Raw genomic sequence first — 14,919 nt, 5'->3', positions numbered from 1 at the left:
TGTGGTGCTGTATCCTCCTTCTTTTCTCCTTGCCGTGCAAGACATGGCAGGGGTTCTTACAGCGCAATGTAAGGCCACAGGCACCACAGGTCATGTAGAGCCAACAAGGCAGTGGAAAAGCCACTTTTGAATTTTGGATGAGTAGAGGAGGGACTGACTTGCATAATTCAAACTGGCTTTTCTAATACTACAAAGCATTTCCAGTTCATAAATTTCTCCATCAAAGTAAGTATATGAAGTCTGAGTAGGTTGTACCTCACAGAGTTCTAATCGTAAGGCTTTGATCTGTTTGGCTCCCCGTGTCTTAAAACCTATTGCAAAGCCCAGTGAACTCAGAACAGGATTGCAAGGAGTGACATTTTAGGTGCGCAAAGTGTGGAGTTCTGGGCTGCCTTCCCCAGGATCCCAAACCCATGGCTATCTCCTTCTCTCCAAGAAGAGCATCAGCCAAGTCCTCACCATCACCTAGCAGTACTATGAGTCTCAGTGGGTTTCCCCAAGCTCCTGAGTCTCTCAAGAGTGAGGCAAGCCTCTGAGGGAGGCACGCTCCACATGGGGCAGCGGATCCCCCCCTTAACTCCACTGCCATGGAGAAGGAGTCACGTCTGCCCATCTGTCTGTGACTTCTTGAGTCTTACCAAATCTGTGCCTGAGGCTTACTGGGAGGACCAGAGATTGAAATAGGAGAAATCAAAGAAGGAAATGTTTGGTGACATCGTATGAGCTCTGAGAAACACATTCATGTGCAGGAATTGAAAATGATCCTCGGGGAGGAGCAAAGTGCAAGGAATGAAAGACAACCCTTCCTGGTAAAAGAACTGGTGTAAAAATGTTTGTCGGAGGTGGAGCCACCCTTGGTGTGGTCAACAGACTATAGAGCCGTGCTACACCAGTTTCCCAGATTCCTAGACAGGGAGAGCTGGTCACACATGCTGGGAAACTCTCTACAAGGTGTCAGGAGCTCCCAGCTCCTTTAACTTAACCCCTTTACTCTGTTTGCACAGCATTAAAAAGCACTGTACTTTCCAGAAAACAATTTTTGCCACTTATTTTAAGTTCCATGATTTTATACATTCGTGAGTGTGCTCACGCACTTTGATAACCTCCCCCTCTCCTCCAGCCCTGCCACCAACATGGGGCCCTGTGGGGAAACGTGCTGTCCTGCTGTTGATGTTTCCCCTGAGTAGACGTACGTCTATGACTGCATGAAAAATTAATAAAGGAATACAGAGAGCGTTAACAAATGCTGACAGATCTCCCACAGTTAATTGACACCAACCATGTTTAAAATTAATAAATGTTTGCAGAGCACACAGAACTCACACCTCATCACAGAGCAAATGTCCCACACAGCTCAGCAGGTCATGGCACTGCATCAGTGAGGCTGTGTGCCACAAATCGTGACACACATCCCAGGCATTGTGTTAGGCCCACGTGGGGTGCTGCTCTCAGTCCAGGTGTAGGAGGGCTGTCTGACGCATGCACAGGAGATTGCCACTGATGGATGTGCAGTGTGGGCTGCAAGGGAGGTTGCTAAGGGTCCTGTGGACAGGAGAAACAAAAGGAGAAACCCCAGCACTGCTAATGGCAGTGTGATCGCAGTCTGCCTTTTATTCAATGTTAAAGGCAGCCAGCAAGCTGGGGAATTATATAGAATGTAAAGACCGAGAGCTTTGACATTTTGTGAGCTCTTCATGAACCCTGAAGCAGACCTGACAACTCCTAGATGAAGTTTTATTAGGAAGCTGTAAGTCTTGAGGTATCACCAGTGGTGTGGCTGGAGATGGGACTGGAGCAAGTGAGCAGGATTGACCCCACACTTGTGCAGTATGCACCACCTAGGCTAGAGTTGCCTCCAAGTGTATTTAGCAACCCCAAGCCTTGGCTCAGGGAGAGCAACAGGGTTGTGCTGCCAGTGAAGCCAATGAAACTAAAGACTGACAATAGTGAGACCTGGGCACTTTCACATTTTGCTCTGAATGGTGATATCTGTCTGGAGCAGGTTGTCCCATGTGGATGGGCTGATGCGATGGTTCTCAGGTGAACCACTTGTGGAAAGGTGCCTATTTCACCTCCAAGCAGCTCCGGTGGAAAGCGCATGGACAGGGGGAAGATGCTTGAACAGTTCCCCCAGGAGAGCACCTTGCTCAGCCATATTAAACTCCTCTGCTTCTCATTTGCATCCTTATTCTTTTGGCATCATGGCAGGTGAGAAAGAGGAAACCAGAAAATTGGCAGCCAAATGACAATGACGTGGGAGTGTTGTGCCTGGCTCAAACCCCTGCAGCTGTCTGGCCCTGATGTACCAAATATACTCATTCTGGTTGCCACATATGCACCATGACCAGTCCAACTACCACAGGGAGAGCTGCTTTGTTCACAGTGATTTGTTTTGGAACTCAGAAAATGGTACTAGCTACTCCCAAAAGGTGAATCATAAGGGTTTAATAGGGTGAGCATCTAAATGGAAACCAGTGACTTCTGGCTATGCTTTTTTGCCTATCCCACCATGTTCCACAGGAGTGATCCCACAGACCAGCAGCACCCTATGGCGATGTGGGATCACAGCTCATGGCATCATCTGTTCCTGCTGATGTGTCCTCCTTCCCTTTACCCCAGTGGAAATAATGACTCATAAAGTAAAAGCTGTGTGTCCATTTGCAGATTGCTCCTACCTGCCGGTGTCTGTGACGCAATTTCATTGAAACACACCACACTGCAGAGTAAACTCCTTTAGGTAGTCAGATCTGAAAAGAGAAAAGGGCTGAAATTTGAACTTGGTAACTCTACAGCCTAAATGAAAATAGTTTGTAGTTACCTCCTTGAGAAAGGCACCAAACCTCACCTGATTCTCAGCTTTCTGTCTGTACACAGGGGCTTAATCAAAGCAACTCAAATTGTGGCTTTGAATACCATTTCCAGAACTGGCTCAAGATGCAGCTTTGTGGCCTGCCTGCTCTCTGCTCTCATCTGCTTGCTGGAGATTCATCCCTCTCCAGCAGAGTTGGTGGACCTGGATGTGGATGTGCATCTCTGTGCTTTGATGCTCACAGCTTCTCAGGACAACATTGAAACTCGGCCTCTCATGCTCAGGGATAATAGTGAGAGCTGGTGAATTAACACCTTGAATTAATGCCTTGAAATTTCCTCATTTGATTCTCTGGGATAATGCACTCAGTATTCTGGTTTTGCAGTGTTTACACATCCCCCTGTCCAGCTGTTTACATCATACTTTGTAATTACCTTCACAGAGCTGTTTCCTTGTTTCTGGAGGTGATGTAATCTTTGCTTTGCCGACACAGTTTGCTATATTGAAGGGCTTTTGAACACTTCCTTCTGTGATTTTATTTCCCTGGCTCTTTAGAAAATGCTGTCGCTATTTTCTCATCTAGCAGTGGCCAGAACTTTTGTCTGGGTGAAGAATATGGGAACAGCCAACTTCCTGCCATTAAAGAAGTCTCTCATTGTACAACTGAGGCTGAGACAGATTCATTTGATCTACACTTGCTCCAAAATAGCTTGGATCTTCAGCTGTGCTAATGCCCTGCTTGGTCTGAAAGAGGGAAGGGGGAAAAGGTTTCAACAGCCTTCCTCTGCAGCCCATACTTAGCACTGCATATCTTAAGCAAAGCTGCCACATGAGCCTGGAATGGGTAAACTGGAGTACCTCATAGCTTGGGTGTATTCCATCACACTCCTGCAGGGTGGATGGGCAAAGGCTGAGCCCCTTTGCAGGACTGGAGTGGTGGAAGGGGACCTAAGAGGGAACAAGACAGGCTCACCTCAAACCTGCCTCTTGGTCAGAGGGTCGCAGTTGCAGGCATTTAGCTAAGGTCGGCCTCTGCAGACACATTTTCCTTCAGTTGGAGGACCTCCCTACTGTAATGAAGTGAGTGGGTCACTGGAAGTTGACATTTTTTTTCCAGATCTGTCATTTGGTAAGTGATTTTCAGGAAATCAGTCACCTACTCAGTGGTATCAGTGTAGTGTCTGCATGGAGTGTAAAACCGTCTACCTCCAAAACCACTTTGAGATCCATCAGTGATACCTAAGGTCTCTGTCCTCCTTCTGGCTGAATTTTGACCTTTGCTATCAAAAGAAAATAAATCACAGTATGACACCAAGCACCCTTTCTCCTCCAGCCATTGAACTTGGGCTCTCTCCTGGGGTGTGCAGGAGGAGCAGCCGAGCTTCCCAGGGTGGTAGGAGCAGCTGTGTAGGGACGAGCCCTCTGAGCTGCAGCCTCCAGGCACCATGACATTTAGCAAAGGTACCAAAGTGCAGCTTGCTCCATCCTTGTCCACCCTAAGCAGAGAGCGAGGGCGGCTCGGGATGGAGCAGGTCAGCAGCTCACTGGCTCTCCTCTAGCAGGATGGGGACCAGGATTAACTCAGATTCATGCTTAAGATGTCAGTCTAATTCTGGTCTGAAGTGCAGGGTAACATCATAGCCCTCTATTAGCTGTGCCAATTACAGTTATTTCCTTCCCCATTTCCTCTCAGGTGTCAGATCAGAATGCTATTTCTTTTCTTCCTGAGAGCTCTATTTTAAAAACAGAAGAAAAGCACGTTATTACTGTGATAGGTGTTGGACTGTGTGGCCCTTGATGTAATGGGGTGTTTATAGCCATGATGCTCTTACCCGATCCGTTCATAATCAGAAGTAATGGCAGCACTTCGCCACTCGCTCTGCTTGAGGATGCCACAATAAATCCAGCTAAGGCGTAGTGTCGCTGCAGCTGGCGTGTGGTATAGAAGAGCTGCGCTTTTTTACTTCTGTAATGTTTATTGCTCTTCTGCATTATACGAATATTGCCGGTCCTGGCGATTCAATCGTCATGAATCAACCCTCAGAAAATAATGAGATTTTACAAAACGTGTATTTTGGAGGTGTTTTTTTATGGCCCATCAAATGCTTGAGCCTTTGTGTCATGCTGTCAGGCTTCCCTCGTTTTCCTGCCACAAGATAGAAAGGAAGGAAAAAGAAAATGTGTTCATATGTGATGGTGTGATTCCATCAGCTGGTCCCTACCAAAACCTCCCGATATCACAGAACCCAGGGTAAAGACCCTGTAAAGACCCATCTGAGCTCTGTGGAAGGAGCAATGAAGCACGCATTTTTGAGGTGACAGCAATAGAAAGCAAGGGCTGAGCAGAGCAGGGAGCACAGTATGGGACTGGTTGTGCTGGCAAAAAATGGTCCAGCAGCACATGCTCCCAAGCCACCGGCTTGTCGCTGCCTGCTCTGTGAGCAGATGCAAGTGGCTGCAAGGCTGCAGCATGAAGCGGGTAAGGGAATTGATCCAAGTTAAAAATAACCCTGCCTCTCCCTCCCTTCTCCTCCCAGTTTTACAGCATTACCTCAAACCTGCATCGGTTTTACTGATCCCGCTCACTGTCTGGCAACGCGGCAGCAGCAGTAACACAGTTGAGGGAGCTGTGGGGAGTGTTGGTTGTAGGGTGTTGGGTGTAGGAGGCACTGATAAGGGTACCCCAAAGCCTTCCTGGAGCTGACTACAGGTGCATGTGAAACAGAAAGAAAGCAGAAAAAAATACAAAAAGAGCAAAGAAGTCTCTTCTCTGGTGCAAGTAAGGAAGAAACTACAAGTCAGGAATGGTGTTTTAGGGGAAAGCAGGTGTGGATTTCTCACAACATTCAGGGAAGCATGACTCTGAAGGGCTCATTTTTAAAGATTACACCTGAGAAATACCCACCCTGGCATCAGCTCCTCTTAAATCGCAAACACGTCCCCATATTTGGTTTTCCTTCACTGAAATGAAGGATGACTGCTAATGGATTTGAATCCATATTCTGCATGTTTCTGAACAGCAGAGCGAAGGACTGACTGATCGAGACAAACAGCCCTATGAGCAATCACTCAAAGAGCAGCCCTCGTGAAATGGTACTGACGGGGATACAGCTTGGGAAGTGCTGGCCACATCCTACCCTGTCCCTCTCTGGCCAGTCTGCCTTGCTGTGTGCTCATCAGCTCCTTCTGACACCTCTAGAGCTCTTAATCTTCACACAGGTTTAAAGCCTTGGCTATTTTTCACTCTTTTCATAAACTTCCAGACTGCTGTTGCTGCTTTGTGCTCCTCTACTCCTAACTCTGCACCTTGTCATCTTCCCACATCATTGTTCTCCTTCTATATCTCCATCCCTGGAGGTGTTCAAATCCAGGTTGGATGGGGCCTTGGGCAGCCTGATCTAGTGGGTGGAATCCTGCCCATGGCTGGGGCTTGGAACTGGATCATCTTTGAGGTCCCTTCTAACCCAAGCCATTCTATGATTCTATATCTTTTCCATTCCATTCTTTCCATTTTTTCTTTTTCTCCCACCAAACTTATCTTTCTTATCCTAATTAACTCTCTTCCCCTCCAGCACTTCTACTCCGGTAAGTCTTCCCTGATTCCAGAATTGGATTTCTAACCAAAACACTACAAGCAGGAAAGCTGGTATTAACAGTTCTCCTGCCCACGTATTTCTTTGTGTGCTGCAAGCACTCCTGTCATTCCCTCTCTCTATGTCTAAGAGACAGACAGAGGTTTCCTTTCCTCCAGCCTCCACCTTCTTTCTCTTTTATAAGTGTCCCCTAGTGACAGAGACTGTATTTCCCAACCAGAAAGTACAATTTCTAGCACATCTGATTGCTCCTGCAATAAAAATGCAAGGTAATTGTCGAAATAACACAGAAAGCACTGTAATCTCAGGATGTCTGGAACTGTGCACTGCGTAAGCAATTCTCTCTAATAATCTCCCACTTACATAGCACTGAGGAACTCAGAGAATTCTCCAGAGGGGATGAGGCCCTCGTATCCTCACACCACGTGCAAGAATGGTGATGTGCCATGGGACACATCACGTGTCCCTTCAGATGGGGTGAGGGGACAACCAGAGCCTGCTGAGTGCACGTGCTGGGCTCTAAGCACTTGGCTCCTACTTCTTGCCACACAGCACTGGGACACTGAATGTGATTCCAGAGAGCAGTGGAACCCAATGGCCATGGGATGAGTGGTTTTACAAGTCCCCTGAAGGCAACCAGAGCAGTAGGTGGGTTGGCAAGGGGAAAATGAGAAGGGAATATGAAGCCCACCTCTGTTTGCTAACATCCTTTATTTCTTTTGTAAATAATGCTCTCAGCCAGCAGTCCCCAAAGGGAGATCTGCAGAGAATCACACAGACTCCACATGGACTCATGTACGAAATGAAGCTGCTGGTCCCTGACATTTATTGCTCTGCTCAGCTTGGGAAGTTTGGCTGAAATGCTGCATAAAAACTTGTTTCTCTCATAGGTTGTTGGTTTATTTATTTATTTCTAGTTAAGCAATTAAGACTTCAAGAAAAAATGCTAATTCTTTTCAGCCAGGACAGGTTGTGCTGGAGATTACACAGGGTAAAGCTGCAGGACACAGGTTTTTTCCTGTTCTTATTTTAGCTGAGCCAGTCTACCCTCCCTAGTAAATACATGATAGTGCAGTTTGTTTATAGCAGGTAGCATTCACAGCACAGCTGTTCTTCGAATTATGTAACTTCATTGACTCATAGATGAAATATTGGCCACCTACTCCAGCCACTTGCCAGGCAATGGTGCTAACCTCATACACACCGATGGGTTCTACACACACTGCAGCTTTTCTCTGAGGTTAGGTGTAAGAACTGAGAAACTTTCTCCCTGTGCTATCAAGTTGTCTCCTCTGATTTCTCCTAGGGGTGCTGAGATCTCCTTTCAAAGAGCCAAACACCCTCAGAGCGGGAATTATCATTTGGTATCAGCACACTTATGGAGTTCCTGGGCAAAACTTTGATACTTACAGTGGATATTTGGCACTTAGATCCAAAACAAACCGAAAATAAGTGAGTTCTTAATAATCATGCTAAAAACAGGAGCTACATGCCTGAAGGGCCTGTTATGTGAATTCCCAGGTGTTGGAGCAACTTCATTGGTTTTTGGATCTGTTCTCCATGTTGACTGAATGTGAGTGAGCTTTTAATGGATATCCTGACCCATCTGTCTTGGCTTTTAGGGGAACTGGCATGAAGCTGTTTCTGTAAAGCCACCCTTGTTTCTACAGATGCTCTCACATTGATTCCAGTGGTTGCACAGCAGCTTTACAGCCTATGTGGTCAACAGTTCTATGTCCAGGTGGAGGCTGTTTACAAGTGGTGCCCCTCTTGGGTCCGTCTTGGGACTGATACTCCTCAACATCTTTATCAACAACATAGGTGATAAGATTGAGTGTACTCTCAGCAAGTATACAGATGACACCAAGATGAATGGTGCAGATGATATGGCAAAAGGATGAGACACCATCCAGGGGACCTTGACAAACTCAAAAGGTGTGCCCATGTGAACATAATGAGGTTCAACAAAGCAAAGTACAACATTTTGCACTTGGGTCGAAACAATAGCCCTGCTGAGAAGGACTGAGGGGTCCTGGTAGATGAAAAACTTAACATGAGCCAACAGTGTGCTCTTGTAGCCTGGAAGGCCAACAGTAACCTGAGCTGCATCAGAAGAGGGGTGGCCAGCAGAGACAGGGAGGGGATCGTTCCTCTCTACTCCGCCCTTGTGGGGCCCCAGCTGGAATACTGTGTCCAGGTCTGGTGCCCCCAACACAGGAAAGGTATGAAGCTTTTGGAGAGGGTCCAGAGGAAAGCCATGAACATGATCCAAGGGCTGGAGCACCTCTCATGTGCAAATAGGCTGAAGGAATTGGGCTTGTTCAGCCTGGAAAAGATAAAGCTGCAGGGAGATGCCATTGTGGCATTCCAGTATTTAAAGGAAGTTCAGAAACATGAGGGAAATCAGTGTTATACACAGATAGATAATGATAGGACAAGGGGAAATAGTTCTAAACTAAAAGAGGGAAGACTTAGTTTAGATGTCACAGAGAAGTTTTTTACTGAGAGTGTGGTGACTGCTGGAACAGGTTGTCTAGAGAGGTTGTGGGTGCTCCGTTCCTAGAGACGTTCAAGGCCAGGTTGAATGGGGCTATGAACAATGTGATCTTCTACTTGATCTAGTGGTTGGCAACCCTGCCTGCAGCAGGGGTGTTGGAACTTAATGATCCTGGAGGTCCCTTCCAACCCAAGCCATTCTCTGATTCTATGATTCTACGATACTTTGTCCTCCATTCCCACCTGCCAGTCACTGGGGCCTACCTGCAGCATCCTGAGCTGCACCAGCCAAACTCTTTGTGTAATTGTGTGATACCCGTGTTAGGAAATGACCATTCTGCTTGTGATGGCTCTCATATCTGTTGGATGCCTTTCTGAGGTGCTTGAGCTCACTAATCTGGCAGAAAAACTAAGCTAGCCAAAAAACAAGGAGAAAGTTTTCCAGCAGGCTGTGAGATTGCTCAGCTGTCCTGTATCTCTCTAGCCTAGCTGACTAGGCCCTTAATCTCTGTTACTTACACAAGGGCATGCATTCACATCCATACTTGATAGAGGCAATCCGCATTTACAATGTAAACACCAGAGAGCAGAAGTGTAGCACACGATGACTAATTATGTTCCTTTAGCATCATTGTATCGGTATTTTGTTTATGGAGCAGTACCATTCTAGTTCAAGACTTGATGCACACGTGTGCCAGCCTCTCCCAGGATCACTGCTTAGTGGAGAGCTTCTGCTGAGGCTGCTTTGTATCTCCTTCACTTCTCAATCCAAAGCTTTTATTGAGTTGGACATACCTGTTCCCTGCAAAGCTCCCAGCAACTTCACTTTCATATCATCCAGAAGCAGCTTAGCCAGGGGTGGTTTCTTTCTTCCTGGTTTTTCCCTTGTGATTTTAGATGCCAAGTTTCAGCCTGAAAAAAAAACATTTACAGCTGTGTTATATAAACTAATGAAAAACAGTGTTTAAAATGAAAGTGCTGGCACAACTTTATGGAGAACAGGAGTGGAAATAGCCATATGGTAATAAACAGGCTACCTGATATGGCTTATTGTTTAACTCCTTGCTTTCTTCTAAAAACTTAGGTTTACGTTCCCAAATGTTGTCTCTATCCCTGAGTCCTCTGAGACACTGGCATGTGTTCAATCACTCAAACCTGATTTTGGATCCTTCTGAGAGCATAGCCCTGCAGCAGCTCAGTGAGCAAGGAGCCTTGCCAGGCAGGGGATGGCTCTGTTTTCATATGCTTCACAGCACAGAACAGACTGTAAACAAAGTATGAATTTCTACAGTAAACAACACACTTTTTTTTTTTTTTAACTAAAATATTTGGACATAAATGGGTTTTCCTTTTTTTGCAGCTCATCGTTAGGAAGACCAAAGAGAAGGAGAGATTTTGTACTTGCAGTGCTGACTTCCTCATGCGTATCTGCAACGGTTTCCCATCTTGTGATCGCAATGTCACAAAGAGATATTTACAACATGCCAGGAAAAATGTTTCCTTTTTAGAGCCCATCACAGTAGCATAATAACAAGCCTTGTAATCTGTCTTCCCCATATACCGAAATCACTCGATGGAAATGATTTTTATATGCTGACTGTTGGTGTGCATATTAAAGCCATTTCTAAGGAAAGGCTGTAAAACACACATCCATGCACAGCGCTGCCACCCAGCAGTAAAATGCCCGTGCCTGGTCCACTGGAGCTTCCGCAGTTGTTCCTGCAGCTGGAGCTGGCACCAGCACAAGTGGAGAGCGGCACGGGCGCAGATAAACCCTTACGGTAAACCAGCTATAACGTGGTTTGGCTCCAGGCCCAAGTAATAACTAACCAGTTCTATGTTAATTATTTGCTATTTTTCTACATATAGGAATAGGTGCAGGCCAGTGCTAAGCATAAATAACTGCCATGTGCTGCTGGCCTTCATAAATTCTCTTCGTTTTTTTTCTTACATATTACATCGCTGGCTAATTGACAAGAATTATGAATGACTGGTGTTTTTTTTTTCCTTTTGTTCTGGGCTCTTTCTTGCAGCTCTCATGAAGGAATAATCTAGAGTGTGCTTGTAAGGATAAACAGAGGCTCTCATACGTTTGGATATTTCATTCCACAGTTCCCATGCATTTTATATGGTAATTCACCCTTACATGCTGCCTGCGAAACAGCCATTCTCTCAGGAGTCCCCCAGTAAATCTGCTCCAACTGGAATATATTTCCAGATCTGCACTGTAACAACCACTAAGGAAATGGGCAGCAAAATTGCAGAGCTGCTTGCCCTCCTCCTCCATCCATTCTTGCCACAAACCCTCACTCCCCAAATTCTCATGTACCACCTTGTCAGGGGCATCAACAGAGCTCTTTGTGGGAGTGATTGAGAAACTGGCCCAGCTCTGAGCAGTCAACTTGTTGTTATTTTTTTTCCTGGGTTACTTTTTTAAGTGGACAAAACAAAGGGACAGCCTGCAGCAGCACTGGCAGGGGCAAATATGTGTCAAAGAAAGGCATACCTGTAATTAGCACCTCCTAGAAGCTTACCTCAGTGGAGCTCTGAAATGATAACTGTCTGCATCACAAAAAGTTCCATGTAGGAACTCAGTAATTGAGGGGAGTGTGGACTCCCTGGACAATCCCACTAAGTGACTATCTGCCCTCTTAGAAATCTCAGCCTTTACACTGACCTGTAAATGTTGCTAAAGTGCTTTTGGAAGTGCTGCTCTAGGTCTTACCAGCTTGGTGTCCATTTGTGCCAGTGAAGGTTTACGCTGGGCATCAGGCAGAGTTTGTAAGGAAGATGGTCAAGCACTGGAACAGGCTACCTAGGGAGATAGGGAGTGGAGTCCCCATCCCTGCAGTATTTAAGAAATGTGTGGATGTGGCACTGGGGGATATGGTTAATGATGGAACTCTGTAGGTCGATGGTTGGACTTGATGATCTTGAAGGTCTTTTTCATTGTAGATGATTCTACGATTCTGTGATTCTGTGACAGGATTTTGAGTCTCTGCTGCAACTTGACAAGGACCTGTAGCCTGGTGTCCACCTGGAAGTGTGGGAACACAGCAAGAAATCTTCAGCCAGAAGTATTGTAGTGCTGGCTTAACATTTGACTCAGTAGGCTTTCACAGATGCAGGTAAAATATTACTAAATCTCAAATTTATACTTCTCCTAGCATTTGACGTACACTTTGCATGAGTATAAATGGCTAGCTAGAAACCAAGAGAAAATTAGGCCCAAGAGAGATAAACTTTAACAACTCTGCAGTCTTCCCTAGGAGGTAATTTGTGCAGCCATTAAATGAAGAAAAATTATTTGAATTTAACAAATAACACAGATTAATAACGGGGGGACCCATTCTCCATTATCTGGTGGGACGTACATTGTTTCATTGATAGTGCTACACTGCATAAGGAATGAAATAAATCATGTTTTAATTAAAATAAAATGGAAATAATGGAAGACAAAGGAATCACTGATGTTCTTCTAATCTACTCCAGAAAGTGCTGTTCTTGATAATGATGGACAGGGGTCATCTGGGAAAAATTAAAGGTGGACATGTATGGGGACATGATGATAAAAATTGAATGGAAAATGTTTTGAGTCAGGCTGACAGCTTGGTTAATAGAGCAGTGTGCTAATGAGTATTGGCACATACATGGGTCCACCATGGCTTTGAAGTGATTGGAGTGTGGAGGGAAGGCTCACAGCTCTGCTGTTATTAGAACAGAGCTGGCTCCCTACATGCTGAGGCTGCCTGCTAAGTGTGCACTGCTGTGTTTCCTGGCTGCTTGCAAAGCGAAAACTAAACAGGACTTGGGAGAAATTATTCTAAAATACAATCCCTACCTTTGGAGAAACATAAAGGTAGTGGTGAGGGTCCCGAGATCTCATGGATCTGAAGGACAAGGCAGATCTTAGACACTGAAATTTAGACTCAAGGTATGTCAATGTCAGCAACTAGCCACTGAAGTACCTGAAACGGGAATCTCTGTCCTGATCACACCTGGTTAAAGTCATGCACTCTGCAAGAACCACATCTGAGACTTACAGCAAACTGTATCACAAGGAGGAATATGACAGAAAATTAATCTTGTTCTGGGATCTGTGTCATATCCACGTCAATCCTACTCCTGTGTCACCCTCTGGAAAAGGCAGTGTTGAGAACAGGACCATGCATTGCTGTAAAAATGAAATGATGACTTTGTCAAAAAAGATAGGAAGAGTGTTTGGAAAGAGGCCAGATCTTGCAGTCTTTTCTTTTCCTTCTTCTTCTTCTTTTTTTTTTTTTTTTCTTTTTTTCTTTTTTTTTTTCCAAGCACTTATTTGTTTTATTCTATTTACAGCCTCTAGTTTTCCAGCGTGGCTGATTGTATTTCATCTCAGAGCGCTCCGGCCCGGGAAGCAGCCGCAATCCTGGCTGCTGCCCAGCTGGCCTCTGCCCTAGTTCCTCTCCCACTACAGCAGGCTATGGGATCTCTCCTTTTCAGGGCTAAACCGTGCCGCCCACTTTTGATCATTAAAGGAAATGAAGCTGAAATCACATCTGAAGAAGTAAACAAGACTCACGTATGAAGGCACTGAAATGGCAAAGCAAGCAATCTCAAAGGCGAGTGCACACAGCACGGGCTGCCACTCGTTCCCCTGGTTCAGCAGTGTTCTACAAGCACTTGGCAGAGCTATAAATGATGGCACGAGGTGCTAGGCGGTGAAGAATAAAATCCCGAGTATTTGGCTTTCAAGGAAATTTACAAAAGCCACCATCTCAACAGCCAAGATTTACATGTGTCTTCCAAGAAAGAATTACTTTTCTATGGGAAAGCAATCGTCCCCTGCATTGCTGAGCTAATGATGTATAAAATAACTCTGACACGCCAGAGTCCCACGGTGGCACCAGCCAACAGCAAAGAGAAAAGGGATTCCAAACAAGCTGTTGGTGACCAGAAAACAACTTGAAGCAGATCGTTAGCAATAAATCTTAATATGACATTGGAGCCGAGCTCATCTTACAAAGAGCAAAGAGTAGACGGAGAAAAGCAGATGGCAGAGCCTTTCCCAGTGGTATAAACAGAGATGAGTGCGTATCGTTTCTGAGTACTGTAGAAGTCCCTGCCCATCTCAGTTGTGTAAATAACCAGAAAGAACATTAATACATTTCTAAGGACTGAGTTTTAATTGTTCTGTGTTTTATAACCATTGCTTGCGTCTCGTTCTATTTACCATGGCAATAGTTCCAAATATTCCACGTTATGGAAATGATGACGTTCAGCTGGAAATGTTTTACCTGCCAAGTCCTGAACTTCATACTAGCGGTTATCCGGCAGTAGCTGGCGGCAGAACAATCCTACTGCAGCATAACTGGGGGTTACATCCTTTACATGGTTACATTTAATCACTTCTGATGCCTATCTAAGTTGTAGCCAAGTACAAGGAAATACAGATTCTACACTCAAATTTTTGGAAGTATGAAAATAAGAGCAATAGCAATAAGAATAAAGCATAATTATCACAACTGCCTGTCCAAGGAACCCGAGATTTGTTGTATATTATGAGTGGATCATCCTTTGTTCAAGTCTTTTCTGCAAAAGTTGTTGTGTGTAAATGCCATGCAAACCATGAAATCTGCCTCGGTACCGAAGCACTGGAAGAACTGTGGACCTGATCATGCCGAACATACCATCACATGCATAAAATTAAGAAGCTAAAAACTCGAGTGCTTATTATTTCTGTGATGCATGTTAATTACAATTCTTTAAGGGCTATCTGTAGCAACAGGATCAAAAAAAAATCAGATAATAAAAGAACTTACAAAAAAATCCATGTCCGTACCGTTACACACGACTAAAACTTTCATTTTTCTATGCTATTTATGGGTATATTTGTGTGGAAACCTTTTAAAAATGTCCTTTACAACTTCTTGAGATTTACTTACACCATTTCATAGTTCTGCAGAACAAAGCTGACGTCTCCAGATGGCAAATATAAACACCCAAAGATGGACTGCCACTCAAAGACACGTGGGGAATATT

The 14,919-nt window shown here is 45.0% G+C and overlaps 2 long non-coding RNA genes across 2 annotated transcripts in view; one reads left to right on the top strand and one right to left on the bottom strand.

Annotated features, from left to right (window-relative positions):
* Positions 1-12,239, bottom strand: part of LOC104910405 (uncharacterized) — a 36,706-nt gene extending 24,467 nt beyond the window's left edge. Inside the window, exons 1-3 of the long non-coding RNA XR_793048.4 lie at positions 11,624-12,239; positions 9,694-9,810; positions 2,676-2,747 (exon numbers count right to left, since the gene is read on the bottom strand). This is a non-coding gene — a long non-coding RNA (uncharacterized LOC104910405). The remainder of the gene's footprint in view (positions 1-2,675; positions 2,748-9,693; positions 9,811-11,623) is intronic.
* The window catches only part of LOC109366843 (uncharacterized), a 38,749-nt gene extending 24,447 nt beyond the window's left edge, over positions 1-14,302 (top strand). The window contains exons 2-3 of the long non-coding RNA XR_002113488.3: positions 11,885-12,026; positions 13,237-14,302. This is a non-coding gene — a long non-coding RNA (uncharacterized LOC109366843). The remainder of the gene's footprint in view (positions 1-11,884; positions 12,027-13,236) is intronic.
* The last annotated feature ends 617 nt before the right edge of the window (positions 14,303-14,919 follow it).

The sequence above is a fragment of the Meleagris gallopavo genome, chromosome 3 (genome assembly GCF_905368555.1).
Source record: "Meleagris gallopavo chromosome 3, MGAL_WU_HG_1.1, whole genome shotgun sequence".
NCBI classification, from domain to species: domain Eukaryota; kingdom Metazoa; phylum Chordata; class Aves; order Galliformes; family Phasianidae; genus Meleagris; species Meleagris gallopavo.
This window is presented reverse-complemented; position numbering and strand designations above follow the sequence as displayed.